General features: G+C 40.3%; 1 non-coding gene across 1 annotated transcript; it reads right to left on the minus strand.

The window, feature by feature from the left end:
* Window positions 1-10,953: 10,953 nt before the first annotated feature.
* Window positions 10,954-11,026, minus strand: TRNAA-UGC (transfer RNA alanine (anticodon UGC)). Its single transcript has one exon. It is a non-coding gene; the product is annotated as a tRNA-Ala (tRNA).
* Window positions 11,027-16,565: the final 5,539 nt, after the last annotated feature.

A 16,565-nucleotide genomic window follows, 5' to 3' on the forward strand; every position in this document is an offset into this window, starting at 1 on the left:
ACAACTCTCTCTCCCACGCTCCACATTGTAGCATCCTAGTGCAACTCAAATTGCTATCTGCGTAAGACAGCTATAGCATTCCAGCCATAGCTCTGCGTAGCGCATCACCTGAAGTGGGGCTCACTAGTCTACTCAATCATCCAATCCAACTATATGACAATCCAGACCGTTGATCAGTGAGGCCCACTAAATAGAGTTCTTACATTCTCCCACTTGGGCCTCATTGAGCAACGTTAATGATAGTCATATAGAATTATTTAGAAAATAAGTTTTGATCTTTTAAGAAAATATCCAAACGGTTAACCAATGAAAACAGTTGGACAGTATGAATAATGTTATTCAATCTGGTCCATCAAGATAGTCAGTATCAAAACGCGGTAGTCATCACAACATTTAGGTGAAGTGAGTCTAAGCGCGATCACAAATACTTTCAATCTTAACGACATAGATCATGAACTAGGAAATGTGGTATAAGGATTACACACTTTAGTGTGATGTTATGTGCCTATCCTTAAGAGGTCCTGAAGCTTTTACATGTCTCCAACGAGACACGACTGTAGTTCTACTTACTCAAAATTTGCGCATATATATAGAGAAGCAGAAATAAATCTTTATATCAAAATCATACAAACAAACTATATACAACGAGATCTCTAAGTGTCTGTGAAAATCAAAGTACGTTCAACTCCCACTAACTGAAAATATTTGTGGGATCAATGACTCCCATGGATGTTACATGCTCCTGAAATGACGTGATAGGGAGCCCTTTAGTGAGCGGATCTGCAATCATCTGCTTAGTGCCGATGAATTCCATGGACACTTAATGATTCTGAATCCTTTCCTTTACAACAAGATACTTGATGTCGATATGCCTCGACTTTGACGAATGCTTGTTGTTACTAGAGAAGGAAATAACAGCCGAATTATTGTAAAATATTCTCAATGGTTTCGAAATATGCTCCAGTACCCACAAACCTGAGAAGAAACTCTATAACCATAGTGCCTGATTAGATGCCTTATGGCAGGCAATAAATTCAGCTTCCATAGTGGATGAGGCTGTAGTAGATTATTTCACACTTTTCCACGACACAGCTCCTCCCACCATCATGAAGATTTATCCTGAAGTAGACTTCTTAGTATCAACGCAGCCTGCGAAGTCTGCGTCTGAATATCCGATCAACTCCAATTGATCAGATCTTCTGTATGTGAGTCCAAAGTCTTTTGTTCTCTGAAGATACCATAATACTTTCTTCGCAGCTATCCAATGTTGCATTCCTGGATTAGATAGATATCTTTCCAACATTCCAGTGACAAAGGCAATGTCCGATCGCGTACAGACTTGAGCGTACATGATGCTCCCTACTACTGATGCGTACAGAAATTCTTTCATTCGATTCTTTTCTAAATCATTCTTTGGACACTGAAATAAACTAAATTTGTCGCCCTTCACAATGGGCGACTTTCCTGAAGCACAATTTTACATGTCATACCTTTCCAGTACCTTAGTAATATAGGCCCTCTATGACAAGCTGAGCAGTCCAGGTGTTCTGTCACGGCGAATCTCAATGTCGATGACGTAAGAAGCTTCACCAAGGTCTTTCATTTCAAACCTTTAAGATAAGAATTTCTTGGTGTCGCTCAACATCCTGGTATCACTGCTAGCTAACAAAATGTCATCAACATACAAAATCATCATAATGAACTTACTCCCACTGGTTTTAATGTAGATGCATTCATCTGCAGTGTTTTCTACAAAGCCATATGAAGAAATTACTTCATGAAACTTAAGGTACCACTGTCGTGATGCCTGTTTCAACCCATAGATGGACTTCTTAAGTTTGCAAACCAAATGTTCTGAGCCAGTAGCTACAAAACCTTTGGGCTGCAACATGTACACATTCTCATTCAGATTCCCATTGAGAAATGTAATCTTTACATCCATCTGATATAACTCTAAATCTATATGAGCTACAAGAGTCATTATGATCCTGAATGAGTCTTTCTTGGATACTGGTGAGAAAGTCTCATTAAAGTCAATGCCCTCACGCTGGTTAAAATCCTTGGCAACAAGTCTGACTTTATATCGTTCGATATTACCTTTGGAGTCCCATTTGGTTTTAAATATTCATTTACAACCAATTGGCTTATTCCAGTAGGTAACTCTACAAGATCCCATACTTTATTGTCCTGCATGCATTTCAACTCATCTTTCATGGCATTAAACCAACAAGAAGGATCAACACTTTGTTTGACTTGTGTAAAGGATTCAGGATCTTTTTCCACCCCTATGTCAAAGTCGTGTTCCTGTAAGTATACGATGTAATCGTCTCGATTTACAGGCCTTCTCTCTCTTTCAGATCTTCTTAATGGTTCAGCTTGTTGGGTCTGATCTTGATTTTCCTCATCAGCGGTTTGTATATGAGGTTTTACGTGGTGTTCTGCAGTGACTGTAGAATCGACTGCATCATTAATGTTCACGTGATCTGGATTGACTATGACAGGAGTCATAGTCCTTTGTTCCTCAAATACAAAATTTCTTATGTTTGTGCTCCCACTGTTTTCAGTGTCCTCAATGAATCTGGCATTCCCAGTCTCAACAATCCTGATGGAGTGGGAAGGACAGTAGAATCGATAACCTTTTGATCTTTCTGGGTATCCAATGAAGAAACAACTTATGGTTCTAGGATCAAGCTTCTTTTCATGCGGGTTATAAATTTTAGCCTCAGCAGAACAACCCCAAACATGTAGATATCAGAGACTTGATTTTCTCCCATTTCACAACTCAAAAAGAGTTTTGCTTACTGCTTTGCTGGGAACCCTGTTTAATATATGAACTGAAGTTTTGATCGCATCACCCCACAGAGATTCTGGCAACGTTGAATTGCTGACCATACTTCGCACCATATTCCTAAGGGAGCGATTACGTCTCTCAGCAACTCCATTCTGCTCTGGAGTACCAGACATAGTGTACTGAGCAACAATGTCACAATCCTGCAGGTATTTAGCAAATGGCCCTATATTGTGTCCTGATTCGTCATATCTGCTATAGTATTCACCACCACATCAGATCTGACAATTTTAATTCTCTTATCGAGTTGATTTTCAACCTCGGCCTTATAGATTTTAAAAGCATCCAGGGCATCTGATTTCTCACTAATAAGGTATAGGTACCCAAAGCGAGAGTAGTCATCTATAAAGGTAATGAAATATTTGTGGCCACTCCATGAGGCTATAGGGAATGGTCCACAGATATCTGTATGTATAACCTCTAATAGATCTACACTCTTGGTTGCACCTTTCTTTCTCGTTCTAGTCTGTTTCCCTTTTATGCAATCAATGCATACTTTATAGTCAAAGAAGTCTAGAGAATGTAAAATTCCTTCTCGCACAAGCCTGTTTAATCTCTCACGAGATATATGGCATAGCCGCCTATGCCACAACATGGAGGAATTCTCATAGTCTAGTTTTCGCTTGGATCCCACTACATTTCTATGTAAGGTATTAATATTATAGATGTGAGAGGCAATCAAGTCTAACTGGTAAAAGTTGTTTACTAAAGAGTCGGTTCCAACTTTAATCGAATTAAAGTAAATACTAAAACTTTTATTTCCAAAGTGGAACGAATATCCCAACTTGTCCAAATAAGAAATTGAAACTAAATTGTGCCTTATAGACGGCACACAGAATGTATTTACTAAATTCAAAAAATGACCAGACTTCAACTTAAGCCTATAGACTCCTATTGCCTCAACGTCAACTTTGACACCATTGCCTACGTATACTGAGCGCTTCGCATCAGTTGGTGGCTTGACCTGTAGTAATTTCTGCATAGAAGTTCATATGTGAATAGTAGTTCCTGAATCTATCCACCAGGAATCTGTTGATACATCGGTCAAATTAGATTCAAAACAGACAAGAACAGAATGATTACCTTTCTTTATAAGCCAATCCTTAAAACCTTCGCAGTCTTTCTTTAGATGACCCGTCTTTTTACAAAAGAAGCATGGTTTGCCTTTAACTCGTTTGCGTTTAGATCCATTTCTAGATTGATTCTCATGGTTTCTAGATGGAGGACCAGAGAATCCATTATTAGAACCTTGTTTCCTCTTCCTTTTACCTTTATTCCCTTGCCCATGCCCTTGTCCTGAAGTCACCATATTAACATTTTGAACTTTTACCATCTGCCTGATCCTGTCTTCTTCTTGGACGCACTGAGTGATGAGTTCATCCAATGTCTACATGTCCTTCAGAGTGTTATAGTTTACCAGGAACGTGCCGAATTGGGGAGGTAGGTTGTTCATGATCAAATGAACCAGTTGATCATCAGTGAGTACAAGCCCTAGAGCACGGATCTTATAAACAACTTCGATCTGCACTACAATATATTCACAGATGTTGCCTTTTCCATCATAGGACGAGCGAGTCAATTTATTCAAAAGAATGCCCACTTCAGATTTATCAGATTTTTTGAATCGTTTTCCCATTTCAGTCAGGAAAACTTTAGCCTTATCTATTTCAGGCATGACACCCTTCATCGATTCAGAAATTGAATACTTAATGACTTTCAAGCATGTATCATTTGATCTAAATAATGCAACCCATCGATTATATTCAGCTTCAGTGGCATTATCAGATGGCTGTGGCGGTTCTGGTGTTATCAGGGCAAGATCTAATTGAAAACAACCCAGTACAACTTCAATGGCGTTCTTCCATTGAGCGTAATTAGATCCATTAAGGGCGGGGACTTGATTCTGATTGGATGGAATTGAGACTGAAATAAAGGAGATACATATATACTCACATTAGTTCATAGTTTCACAAATCAATTTCGTGATTATAAACAAAGAATATCATGCAAATTAAATCAATTCAGTTGTTAAGGGAGGCATCAACTGAATCATCTAGGAAGAAGATGGGCCCAACCATCACATCCTGGTGAGAATCTGTTACATCATCATCATTCCTCCTATGGGTGGTAATAATGACATGCTAGTAATCCTCCTGAATATGAAGCTAAGTGATGTCAGTCATGTAAAACTGAGACACTCAACACCTGTGGGTGAGATGAGTCTTTCAGCTTTACATCACCAGCACCTTTTACTTCACCCGTTCACGTGTTTGCCAAACGGTAATCGTCTGTGTTTTCGTTACCGTACGCATGAAAATGTGAACGCAACTGTATGCAATCCTCCTTATCCCAATGTTATAAGTCTGTACTTGTAAAATTTTCATCGATTAAGGTCACTATGTACAGATGTCTCTGATACCAACTGTGGGACTTAATCTATATGCGGAATAGGCAGATTCACCATTCCTGCATCTTCCTTTGATCCGGCTGTTGTGGATGGTGCAGATGGGCTGAGGGAAGCTTGGAGGATGGGAGGAACAGAGCTAGGAAGCCGTTTGGCTGGTGGGTTCGGATGAAGAAGGTGGCGGTCAATTTTTAGTTGCAGTCGCAAGAAACGGATGAGAAGTCTCCTTTTTCTCAATCCTCTCATCCTTAAAAAAAACCCCTAGCTCTCTCTAGAGCCATTGGATCGATAATACACGATCTGGATTTGATCCAGTTAAAACCATCCCCAAATCTGGTGGGTAGGGGCCAAAACCGGAGGTGGTTTTGCTTGGGACGCTCTAAGCAAATGGGTGGCTGAGATGTTTCAGTAGAGGGACGACTAGGATGGGCAGATCCGGCTTCATGCAGGTCGTAATAGCTAGCAAACAGAAGGCGCAGATGAAGTTTTTGTTTTCAGAAACAAATAGCCGCACACCCCTCCGTTGTGCTAGGAAGTGTGCTTACGTGTGTGAGTTTCCACCTGTGAAACCACCATGGTTCTGGTCCGTCGTAGACGCTCTATTAGATGGGTGGTTTGGATCCTCTCACTAGGATGAGATGGTGGGCCACATCTCGATTAATCACGAAGGAAGAAAAACAATGAGTTTTCTTTTTCGAATGGCTGGAGGCGGGAATCTCTCCCATTTTGGGAAAGTACCAGGTCAAGGCAGGTTTGACCCAAGCCTTGATCCCATGTGCTGCATGTGCACAATCATAGTGGTACACACCCGATCTATTGTGGGGTCCACAGCGATGTATCATCCAATCTACTCCGTCCATTCCACTTAGAAGGCCAAATCAAAGCCCTTGACCAAGGATGGGGCAAATCTAAAGTTTAGGTGGGCCATACTCTTAGCTATACGCTCTAATTGAGGGTTTCCGTTGAATTGGTAATCAGATCGTTCTGAATTTGGACCTTAACGGTTAAAATGGTCCTAGGGATTTATTTAGACACTCGGGACCACCTATACTATGGATTTTAGAATATTAATTGTTATTAGTAGAATAAGTTTTAATATTTACTATTATTATTATTATTATTATTATTTTAATCAAATTGTAGAGCCTTATTTTAAGGTGGCCATGTAGATAAGTGGGCTACAAAATGATTTAATTAAAATCCCTAGTAGTTAGTTACAAGTCTTTGAAGTCCTACGGTTTTATTAGTTTCAATTTGTTGGCCCATATAAATCCAATGGTTGGATTGACTAATATTTGGATCGACTAATATTTGACTAATATAAATCCAATGGTTAGATCGTTACAAAAATCATCCTTCTATGGTCATACACATTGCGATGACTATTTGCAGTAGATACAACTATATATTTTCTGTCTAATGGTCGAATTGTGTAACCTAGTTATGGGTTAATATGTGAACGAGATGATGGACTAGATGAATGGTGAGTTGATGATATGGGGTCTGATGTTGATAGTGAATGGTCCGATTTGTTTATTAAGGAAATTGAAATCCTAACAATAGCTTTATCTAATGATATTATGGTTCATCTTGAATAATAATGGATGGATAATTTGAACTCTGGATGAAAAGTGTCATCAGTGGTTAAATTGATTCATGATAGAATTTATAAGCTGGTTTTGAGGTAGATCGCATGAATGGTCTTATTTCATGGTCGCGATGAAGATTACTCCACATGGATTGATCTTGTGGTTGATTAAATGAATTGTCTAACCTATTGTTGGGTCGAACGGTCATATACATTAGCTTACGACAAAAGTCGAGGTTAGATCTAGGCTTGCGATTAGTTGATTTTTAAAGTGTATAAGTATGATATTGCAACCACAACTGCCAGCTTAGACCATAGGTCGGATGATCATTCATGATGAAATCCCTCCCAAGAGAAATTAAGGGTTAATTCAAACTTTAGACGTACGCATACGTTGTGGGTCGTCATCTCCTAACTCAAATGGTTACGATGAAAGGTTTGTGAATCATTGAATGATGATGTGTAACGTGAGCTACATGTGTTTCCACACAGGCTCGTGCTAAATTTGATCTAAATGGTAGCACTCGAGTACTAAAAAGTACGGGGTGTTACAATCTACCCCCCTTAAAGAGAATTTCGTCCCCAAAATTCAATACTTCTACCATGGATAGGAACGATAACAATCTAATTAGCAATGCTTCTAAGCATTCACTTAATTCCCTTTAAAGGTTGTGTGTTTGTACAAATGTATATGACTAATTATGAAAACTGGGGTTATTACATGGTGTAATTCCACCGTCCAGCAGGCTGGATGATGAGAGATAAAACACTTATATCATGATGGGGTCCACTGCACGGACGATGTAGATAAAGCCCATATATTACGTGGGCCACAGGGATGGAAGGTTTGGATATAACACGTACCATGATCTGGCCCATAGAACCTGCTGGCGTCACAAAAAACAGCCATCTGCTGCTGGACTGTTGGACTGCTGGCCCAGTGTCCAACAGATGGACGGTGTTGATAATCACATGCCTCCTGATCAGGGACCCAGACTTGCTGACGTGGGTACAACAGCTGAGAGCTACGTGGGACCCACAGAACTTGTTGCCATAAATACAGATGGACGGTGGATATCACATACCTCTGATCGGTCCCACAGGACTGCTGACGTCAATACAACAGCTATATACTGATGTATGGTACATCAGCCAGTTCGGCTACAAGAGCAGGTGGGTCCCATGTACACATGGCCCCTGTTTAAAATCAAGTTAATATAGGATTTTCCCACTGTCCAGGCCTGCTGGACGGTGAGGATAAGACACTCCACGGTGGGCCCTGTAGCTGCTGGACAGTGTCCAGCAGCGTCCTGAGTTGCAGGTTCGGGACAGCATGGATAGAGTACATCATGGTGGGGTCCACATGAGTAGCTCACCAGTTCGGATCAAGCAGATCTTTGTATTTTCCTTCACCCAAGCCCGTCCCGAAATGGATAGCAAGGTGGGCTCCGCCAAATGGACGGTGGATGTCCCGTACATGCATCATCAGGTGGGCCATCATACAAGTAGAGAGAGAGAGAGAGAGAGAGAGAGACCCCGCCATTATGGGCTCCTCTTTGCTTACAACACATACATGAAAATGGGTCTCGTCATAAGTGGGCCTTACATCAAAATCAAGATCTAATGCTACGAACACCCACCAATTTCACTCCTTCTTGACTCCTTGAAATACTAAGCTCTCTTTTTTATGGAGGTTGATGAAGTATGTATGGCTAGGATGGGAGATTGGGTGGTAGGGAGTGGGCCACACCTAACTTCTCCTTAGGAAGCTTGGACGGTTGCTCTCTCTTGGTTTGCTTGGGAGTGAAGAGAGAAATGAGAGAGGAGAGAGAGGTGATGGGATGAAAAGGGATGGGATGGGTGTAAGGAAGGGATGGGTGATGTAAGAAATGGATGGGTGAAGAGAGAGAGAGAGAGAGAGAGAGAGAGAGAGAGAGAGTTGACTTTGGAAATGGGAGAGAGATGGGTAGGGTATGGGTTGGTACTTGACTTGTGATGGGATGTTTACTTGATTGATTGATGTGAAAGGTGATAGAGATTCTCTCGAAATTCGTAACACGTGATTTCTCCCTCGAAATAAACGCGGGCCCACAACTCCTGGCCTGGGTATCGCATCAGCTCGCGAGACACGATGTTGGAACCGCAACGATGACGCGGTCGCTAGGGTACAAGTTTTGAGTCAAGTCGACTCAGATATACGGGATGCGACTTAGGGTTGCACATAAATGCTATCTACGCTCGCGGGTTTCCAAAATTCGACCGGGAGGACCGTGAGAGTTTACGGAATGGTACGGACTAGGATACAAGCTTTACAAACAATCTTCGCATTCTCAATCCTATGCGCTTTTACAGGGTCTAACCGACTGTAGAATTGAAGTAATTAATTAGTGGTGATTCTAGTCAAATATAATACCCTCTTATCCCTAAAAAGTCCTCAAAAGAGTCAATCCATGGAAAACGAGTCGATTCCCCCACCCAAGATATAGCATCCACATATTCAAAATTTAAATAGGTCATGTGATAGAAAACAATGAATATTGAACATCCACTATTGAAACATTCATTGGGCCACAGAAGTTTTAGATCAAGCTAATATTTTTATGTTTTCAGTTCATCCCAAAAGGAATGACCTTTTGAACACTATGGATGACATATAAACATCATGGTGGACCAAGCAGGTTTCAACGGTAGGCATTTTCCTGCCCACTTTTTAGGCTGGAGTGGTAAAAATGAGGTTCAAAACATATGCGCGGAGTGGATTTCTCCCAAACATCGCGGAGGCCCCAACTAGCTTATGAGTTCCTGCCCAGGGTGTCGCGCGCAATCCGGGACGCGGATTTCCTGCCACACCCTTTTGCGTGCAGTTCCTGCGATGGGATGCTAAGTGGGGTCCACTGTGATATTTGTGATAAATCCATACCATCCATCCGTTTTGAGAGCTCACTTTATGACATGCGACCAAAAATAAGGTGTATCCAAAACAAAAATGGGCCTCACGAGAGGAAACAGTGGGATTCAGTGACCACCGTTTGAAAAATTCGTATGGACACAGTTTCATATCAGGCTAAGTCTACGGTGTTTTCACTTCATCCGAGTGGGAATGACCTTATAAACGGTTGGGATGTCATATAAACATCGTGGTTTCAACTCAAAACGTATAGACGGTGTGGATTTCTGACAAAGATCACGGACGCGGATTTCCCCTTTCGCAGTAAGTTCATGCGGTGAAAACCTAGGTGGGGCCCACCATGATGTTTGTTAGAAATCCACCACGGCCATACGTTTTTTGAGCTCAGTACTTGAGACGAAAAGTGAGCAAGATCCAAGACTCAAGTGGGCCGCAACAAAGGAAAAGTAGGGTTGGGAAATCCTACCGTTGAAACCTCCCTGAGGTCTATAGTGATTTTTACATGCCATCTATACCGTTCATAACGTCATTCCAACTGGGATGAACTGAAAAAAACTAATATTGGCCTAATTCAAAACTTCTGTGGCCCCACGAATATTTCAATTGTGGACGTTCAATCCTACGTTTTCGGCCCACTTGAGTAGTAGATCCGGCTCATTTATTACCTTCTGTCCTAAAATGATCTCACAAAACGGATGGACGGGGTGGATTTCTCACAAACATCACAGTGGGCACACACTCACACTAGTGGAATTTCACCACTTATGAATACTCGAACCCTTGACTGGTGTCGAAACTCCTGAGAGGCTACGATTTAACGTAGCCATTCAACAGGATAAATAAATTAAAAAATCCCTGGCTAGGATGACTGAATTCACAAAGATCATATCTTAGGGTGTAAGATTATAATATAGGCCATCCAACACGAATGAAAAATCAATAGGTAGGATGAATCGATCCATGAAGATAATTTCTTACACATGAGATGGACGCTTGTGATGGCTATAAGATCGTATCATAGGCCATCTTGGCCGTCCACACGCGGGGCCAGTTTACATAAAAGTCTCAATGGTCAACGCTCGACAGTAAAAAGTAATGGGTACGATTTAACATCGGCCATCCAACGGGAATTTAAGTAAAAACTAATGGGTAGGATTTAAAATGGGCCATCCAACAGGAATTTAAAAAAAATTAAATGGCTATGATGGAGATGCAGGGGATCGAACCCTGTACCTCCCGCATGCAAAGCGGGCGCTCTACCATTTGAGCTACATCCCCATTTGTTGTTCTTTAGTAAGGAGATATCATGTTGTTTCTACTCTCGCCTCACCAAAGACTCTTTGAACTATTTTCTATTTTCTTTAGATATTGTTGGCATATAATTCAGTCAGGTGGTATACTTGTGAGATTTTCAAGTGTATCAGGATTGATTGGGTCCGACACAACCCGAAAATAGGGACATTTGACATTAAGATAGATCGGTCCTTGATCATATATGCGACCGGCCATCTATTTAGTGAATGGTTGAGTGCACTATCAAGCTATTTATGAAGTCTGGGATATTCCTCTAATAAACTCTTTTTTACCTTGAAAATTAAGGACTTTCCAAGGTGCATTAATTATAAAATTGAACAAAAACGAGCCAAAAATGAATGTAGAAAAACAAGACTTACCACTAAAACAGAATCACTTGACCTGACTTAGATCAATAGGGTGCTTCACTGAGTAGCATGCTTGATAAATGAAGAATAAGCAATATCAAGATTATAAGCTATTGTCAACCTAGCATATGAGTGTATGTGGATTATTCTTAAGACTACGGTCTTCCTTCAGATCCATCACACAGGCACAAATGAAAGTGAATTACAGCTTCCCGTCCGGGAGGGATACCTTTAGTACGGACAGGATATGCTGCATGTGAGACATGATGGATTATACGATACTCCGACTGGGTGTAATGCTTGATATGCAGGTGCTTGGAAATGACAACATATGGCTTATGCCAACCCAAATAAAACTCGCCTTGAGTTACAGTAGAAAATCCCTTAGCCTTAGTCATTCCATTCATATATGGTTGCCATAGTAAATAGATCAACTAAATCTTTGAAATCTATTATCTCAAATTTCTTCTGAAGTTCGTCATCCGGTTCTTCCATGGCCAGTTTGACGAATTGCGCCTCAGGCATGAAAACTCCGCATATGTTTTTTGCTCTCTTGAACTGAGTAATATACCTTTCAGCCAATTCACTAGGTAATTATTTTAGGCGAGATAAGTTGGATACAGCCATTTCAGCTTCAGTTCGAAAAAATTGAGAATGAAACATCTATTCCATGTCTTATCAGTTGTGTATTGAATTTAGAAGTAAACCTATATACCATGAGAAAACAGTATCAGTTAATGAACTTAAAAACCATTTTAATTTTATATATTCATTAGCCGAAAATTCACCACATTGCATGGTAAAGCGGCCAATATGTTCGATAGTAGATTGACTCGTTTCTTTAAAAAATAAAGTAAAATTCGATATTCTATAGCATCTCGGTACCTCAACGAGTTGATGGACCCAATCCGGATAAGGCTTGCGATATGTTGGCCGATTTTTTCGTCGGCCATTTTATTGATCAACAACTTCCTATATCATGTTAACCAATTCTTCCTGACCTATTTATGAAGGTAAAATAGTTGCTTTGTGGTCATAGGGTCCTTAGTTAACCATCTGAGAAGGTTGCACAAAAGACCCTGCTCCCCAATTGTTTTATTGTTTGCCATGAATTATCCCCAAGGGGTACTATGCCATTGATCCCTTCATATTCATTTTGATTATTCGGTCAGCCATTATGGTCGTTTCTCCTAACACTAGCCTGAGGCGGTATGTTTTGAGTGACTTGGCATTGATCCAACTGAACATTATGTAGAGATGGAATTAGTTGTTTTTGTGGAACATTTCCGAAAAGAGGTACCTCCATATTATAATGATGCACTATGAGAAATCTATCATTGAGAAATTCCAACATCCGATTGACAATTTCAACTTGAGCCCTAGACTACTCAATTGTTGTAAACTTGCATGCATGTTGCTTAATGCCCAAGTTACATGTTCCAGGAAGTTAGCATACATTCCGGACAACCGAAGGTATTGGTTCTAGAACTTCAGGTTCGACCTGCATTAAAAATACCTTTGAAGCCTGATGAAGTTATTATTCGTTAATGTTACCATTATTTCTTGTAGATTAACGAGTTATTTTGTTACATCACTCAATTAACAATTGCACACTTGCCCCACCGAGTGTGCCAACATGGTTTTGGTTTAGAATTTGGCCACATTGTATACATGTGAGAGTTATGGGCATATTAGAATTGATTGGGTCCAATTCAAACTGAAACCACTAACACCTAGTGTTAAGATAGAGCAGTGCTTAATCAAATCTACAACCAGCCATCTATTCAACCAACTGTTGAGTGCGCTATTAGACGATTTGCATGAAAATGGATGCGGAAATTAAGGGCTTTTGAATGTGTAACGACTATAAAATTGAATGACAATAAGACGAAGATGGATGCAGAAAAGTAAGACTTACCACTAAAACGGAATCACCAACCTAGCTGAGAGCAATGGGGTGTTTCGCTGAGAATCGTGCTGATGAGTGAGGGATAAGTAATATCGAGATTACAAGCTACTGTCAACCCAACATATGAGTGTAGGTGGATTATTCCTAAGACTAAGGTCTTCCTTAAGATTTAGCACATAGGCGCAGATAAAAGGGAATTACAACTACCAACTATCACTAAGTCGACCCATCTTAAGGTAGGGATGAACTGAGCTAATCCTAGATACTAAGGGTTCCACGATTGCTGAGCAATGGAGAAAGTTAAATGTTCTAAAGAACTTGATAAATAGCGTTGCGTTGGAGTTGGGTTGTTTGTATTGGGTTTGATTGATTAATCGTGAATCATTTTCCTAGTATTTTTCTCTGTTATTTATAAACTACTCAATGAAATCATGAAAATAACCATTGTCTACATGGCGATTTTGTATGCTGCTAACTGCATAGTAGTGGTTACTTTCATTTGATCATGCATGGCCTTTTGTCAGATGGGTACTTATCTCGTCCATAATCTCTCATACATACTTTAGTGTTGATATAGCATTAACAGTTACTAGCCCTAATCTCCAAATCATGTGAGCAGTACAATTCCTTAACGGTTTGCTTAGTTATGAGTTGTCTTCCATATACTTGGTGCCTGCCATGAAGATATCATACTTGCCACATAGCCATATCTATACCATTAATCTAGAACTGACATATCTTGTCCAAACAGATATCAACCATCTTTTTGTGGTTCATTTATGCAATGGTCAGGATCTTCCAATATTAAAGATTTTTTAGGTCGGTACCATCAGCTCAACAGTTTAGATTGCTAAAACATGGCCCTAGATGTGTATTACTAGGCCATGTTATTGGATCAAAACATGGCCCATTTGAAGATAGCATACCATATCAATGCACGTCGGAAGAAAAAAAAAAATCATCTCAAAAGAATCTACTAATGCCTTTTCCTACTCATGTCGGCCCACATATGAATGGCCATATTTCACATTGGCCCCCAAAAAGTTTTTAATGGTGGCTCTTTAATCTCCACAATGTGGTCCCACTTGAGCCAAGTCAACTAGGCAATCGACAAAAATTGAATTTCCATTGGCTCCTCTATAAAAAGCAACCACTCCCCCACAGAGAGAGGAGGTTGGGTTGGATATTAAGTGATCTCAAGAAGAGAGAGAGAGAGAGAGAGAGAGAGAGAGAGAGAGAGAGAGGAGGAGAAAAGATGAAGAAGGAAAAAGAAAAAAAAAAATGAGGGAGAGGAGAAGAAAGAGGCTCCACCTAATTCATCAAACCCGTATATTAAGTCATTCTGAGCCATTTAGATAGTCTAGACCATGTGAAGTATGTTTGGAACTCAGGATATTGTTGGAATTAGGGGAACCAACTGCCATATTTATTGTCCCTATTTATATCTTTAGTTGAGCATAAGACAGAACTTGCCATTATCGTGCCTCCAAATTTGGCATACCTGTAGTTGTTTCCTGGAGGCATATTGTGTCCTACCCCGTGGGTCTCTAGCTGGGAACGAGCAAGAGCTTTGAGCGGCCACTGTGATGTGTGGGTCCTATCCATACCGTCCATTCATTTTTTTTTTCTATCATTTTCGGATAAAAACTTTAAAATGAGCATATCCAAGGCTCGAGTGAACAATACAATGGAGATTTAACTCTTAAGGTTGAAAACTTCTTGAGGCCACAGAAGTTTTGGATGAAGCTAATAATTGTGTTTTCTATTCATACAGGGCTATATAACTTTATGAATAGGTTGGATGGCAAATAAACATCACGGTGGGCCCTAAAAAAGCTTCAACGGCGAGAATCATTATCACCGCTGCTTCCTGTGGTGTGGTTTACTTGAGCCTTGGATTTGCTTCATTTTTTGCCTTATATCTTAAAATAATAGGAAAAAATTGATAAACGGTGTAAATATGATCATACATCACGGTGGCCACTCAAATCTCCTGCCCGCTCCTAGCCGGAGGCGGCCGGGGTAGGACGCAATCCGCGTCCTTATTTCCACACCAAATAAAGCCTAAGTAGGTAAATGGTCTGAATCTTTTATGCTTGCCTCGTGCATTTTTATGAATTGATAAAAATGCGAGGATTCGATGATACTCATCACAAAGATACGCTCGTACATGTTCAGATTTTCATATCCAAATCTTAGGTGAACCAACTGCCAGAAAAAACGGTAATTGAATGACCACCAGTAGAAACTTCGTATGGCCCTTTGTAATGTTTATTTGCCATCCAAGCTGTTGATTAAGTCATACAGATATGGGTGAATAGAAAACACAAATATCAGCTTGAACTACTCTAAAAGAGTTTTCAACGGTGAGCATTCAATCACCACTATTTCTTATGGTATGGTCCACCTGAGATTTGGATCTGCTTCATTTTTGGGACCAAATCTTAGAATGATATGGAAAGACTGATGGACGGGTTGAATATACACCACCTATATCAAGGTGGGCCCATGGTTAGGGAAACACCACTAACGTGTTGGAAACGGATTGGCTACTCCCCCTGCCATCAGCCCGGTGCTCTGTGGGTCCCACCATGATGTATGTGTTTCATCCATTCTGTTCATCCATTTTTACAGATCATTTTAGGTTATTGCACCAAAAATAAGAGGGATATAAATCTCAAGTGGACTACACCACAGGAAAACAATAGTGATTGCATATCCACCATTAAAATCCTCCTAACGCCCACTGTATTGTTTATTTGACATCCAATCTTTTGATTAGGCAATCAGACCCAGATGAAGGGAAAAAAAACAAAGATCAGCTTGATCCAAAACTTTTATGGCCCCCAAAATTTTTTTAATAGTTTACGTTCATTCAACATTGTTTCCTGTGATGTGGTCCACTTAAGATTGGATATACTTTATTTTTGGTCTCATATCATAAAATGATCTATAAAAATACATGGACGGCATGGATGAAACGCATATATCATGGTGGGACCCACAGAACACCGATAATCAGCCATTGGCAGGGGGAGTAGCGAATCCGTTTCCTAACGAGTTATCATCTAAAAGCTGCTTCCAGCTGTTTTTAATGGGACTGCATGCTGTACAACACGGCACCTAGGTAGGTGCCGTGTTGGTATGGCAAAGTTACGTAGGCCCACCATGTTGTATATGTTATATCTACACCATTCATTCATTGTCAGGTCATTTTAGGGCATTGAACTAAAAATGAGGCGGATGC

This window comes from Magnolia sinica, chromosome 11, assembly GCF_029962835.1.
Source record: "Magnolia sinica isolate HGM2019 chromosome 11, MsV1, whole genome shotgun sequence".
NCBI classification, from domain to species: Eukaryota; Viridiplantae; Streptophyta; class Magnoliopsida; order Magnoliales; family Magnoliaceae; genus Magnolia; species Magnolia sinica.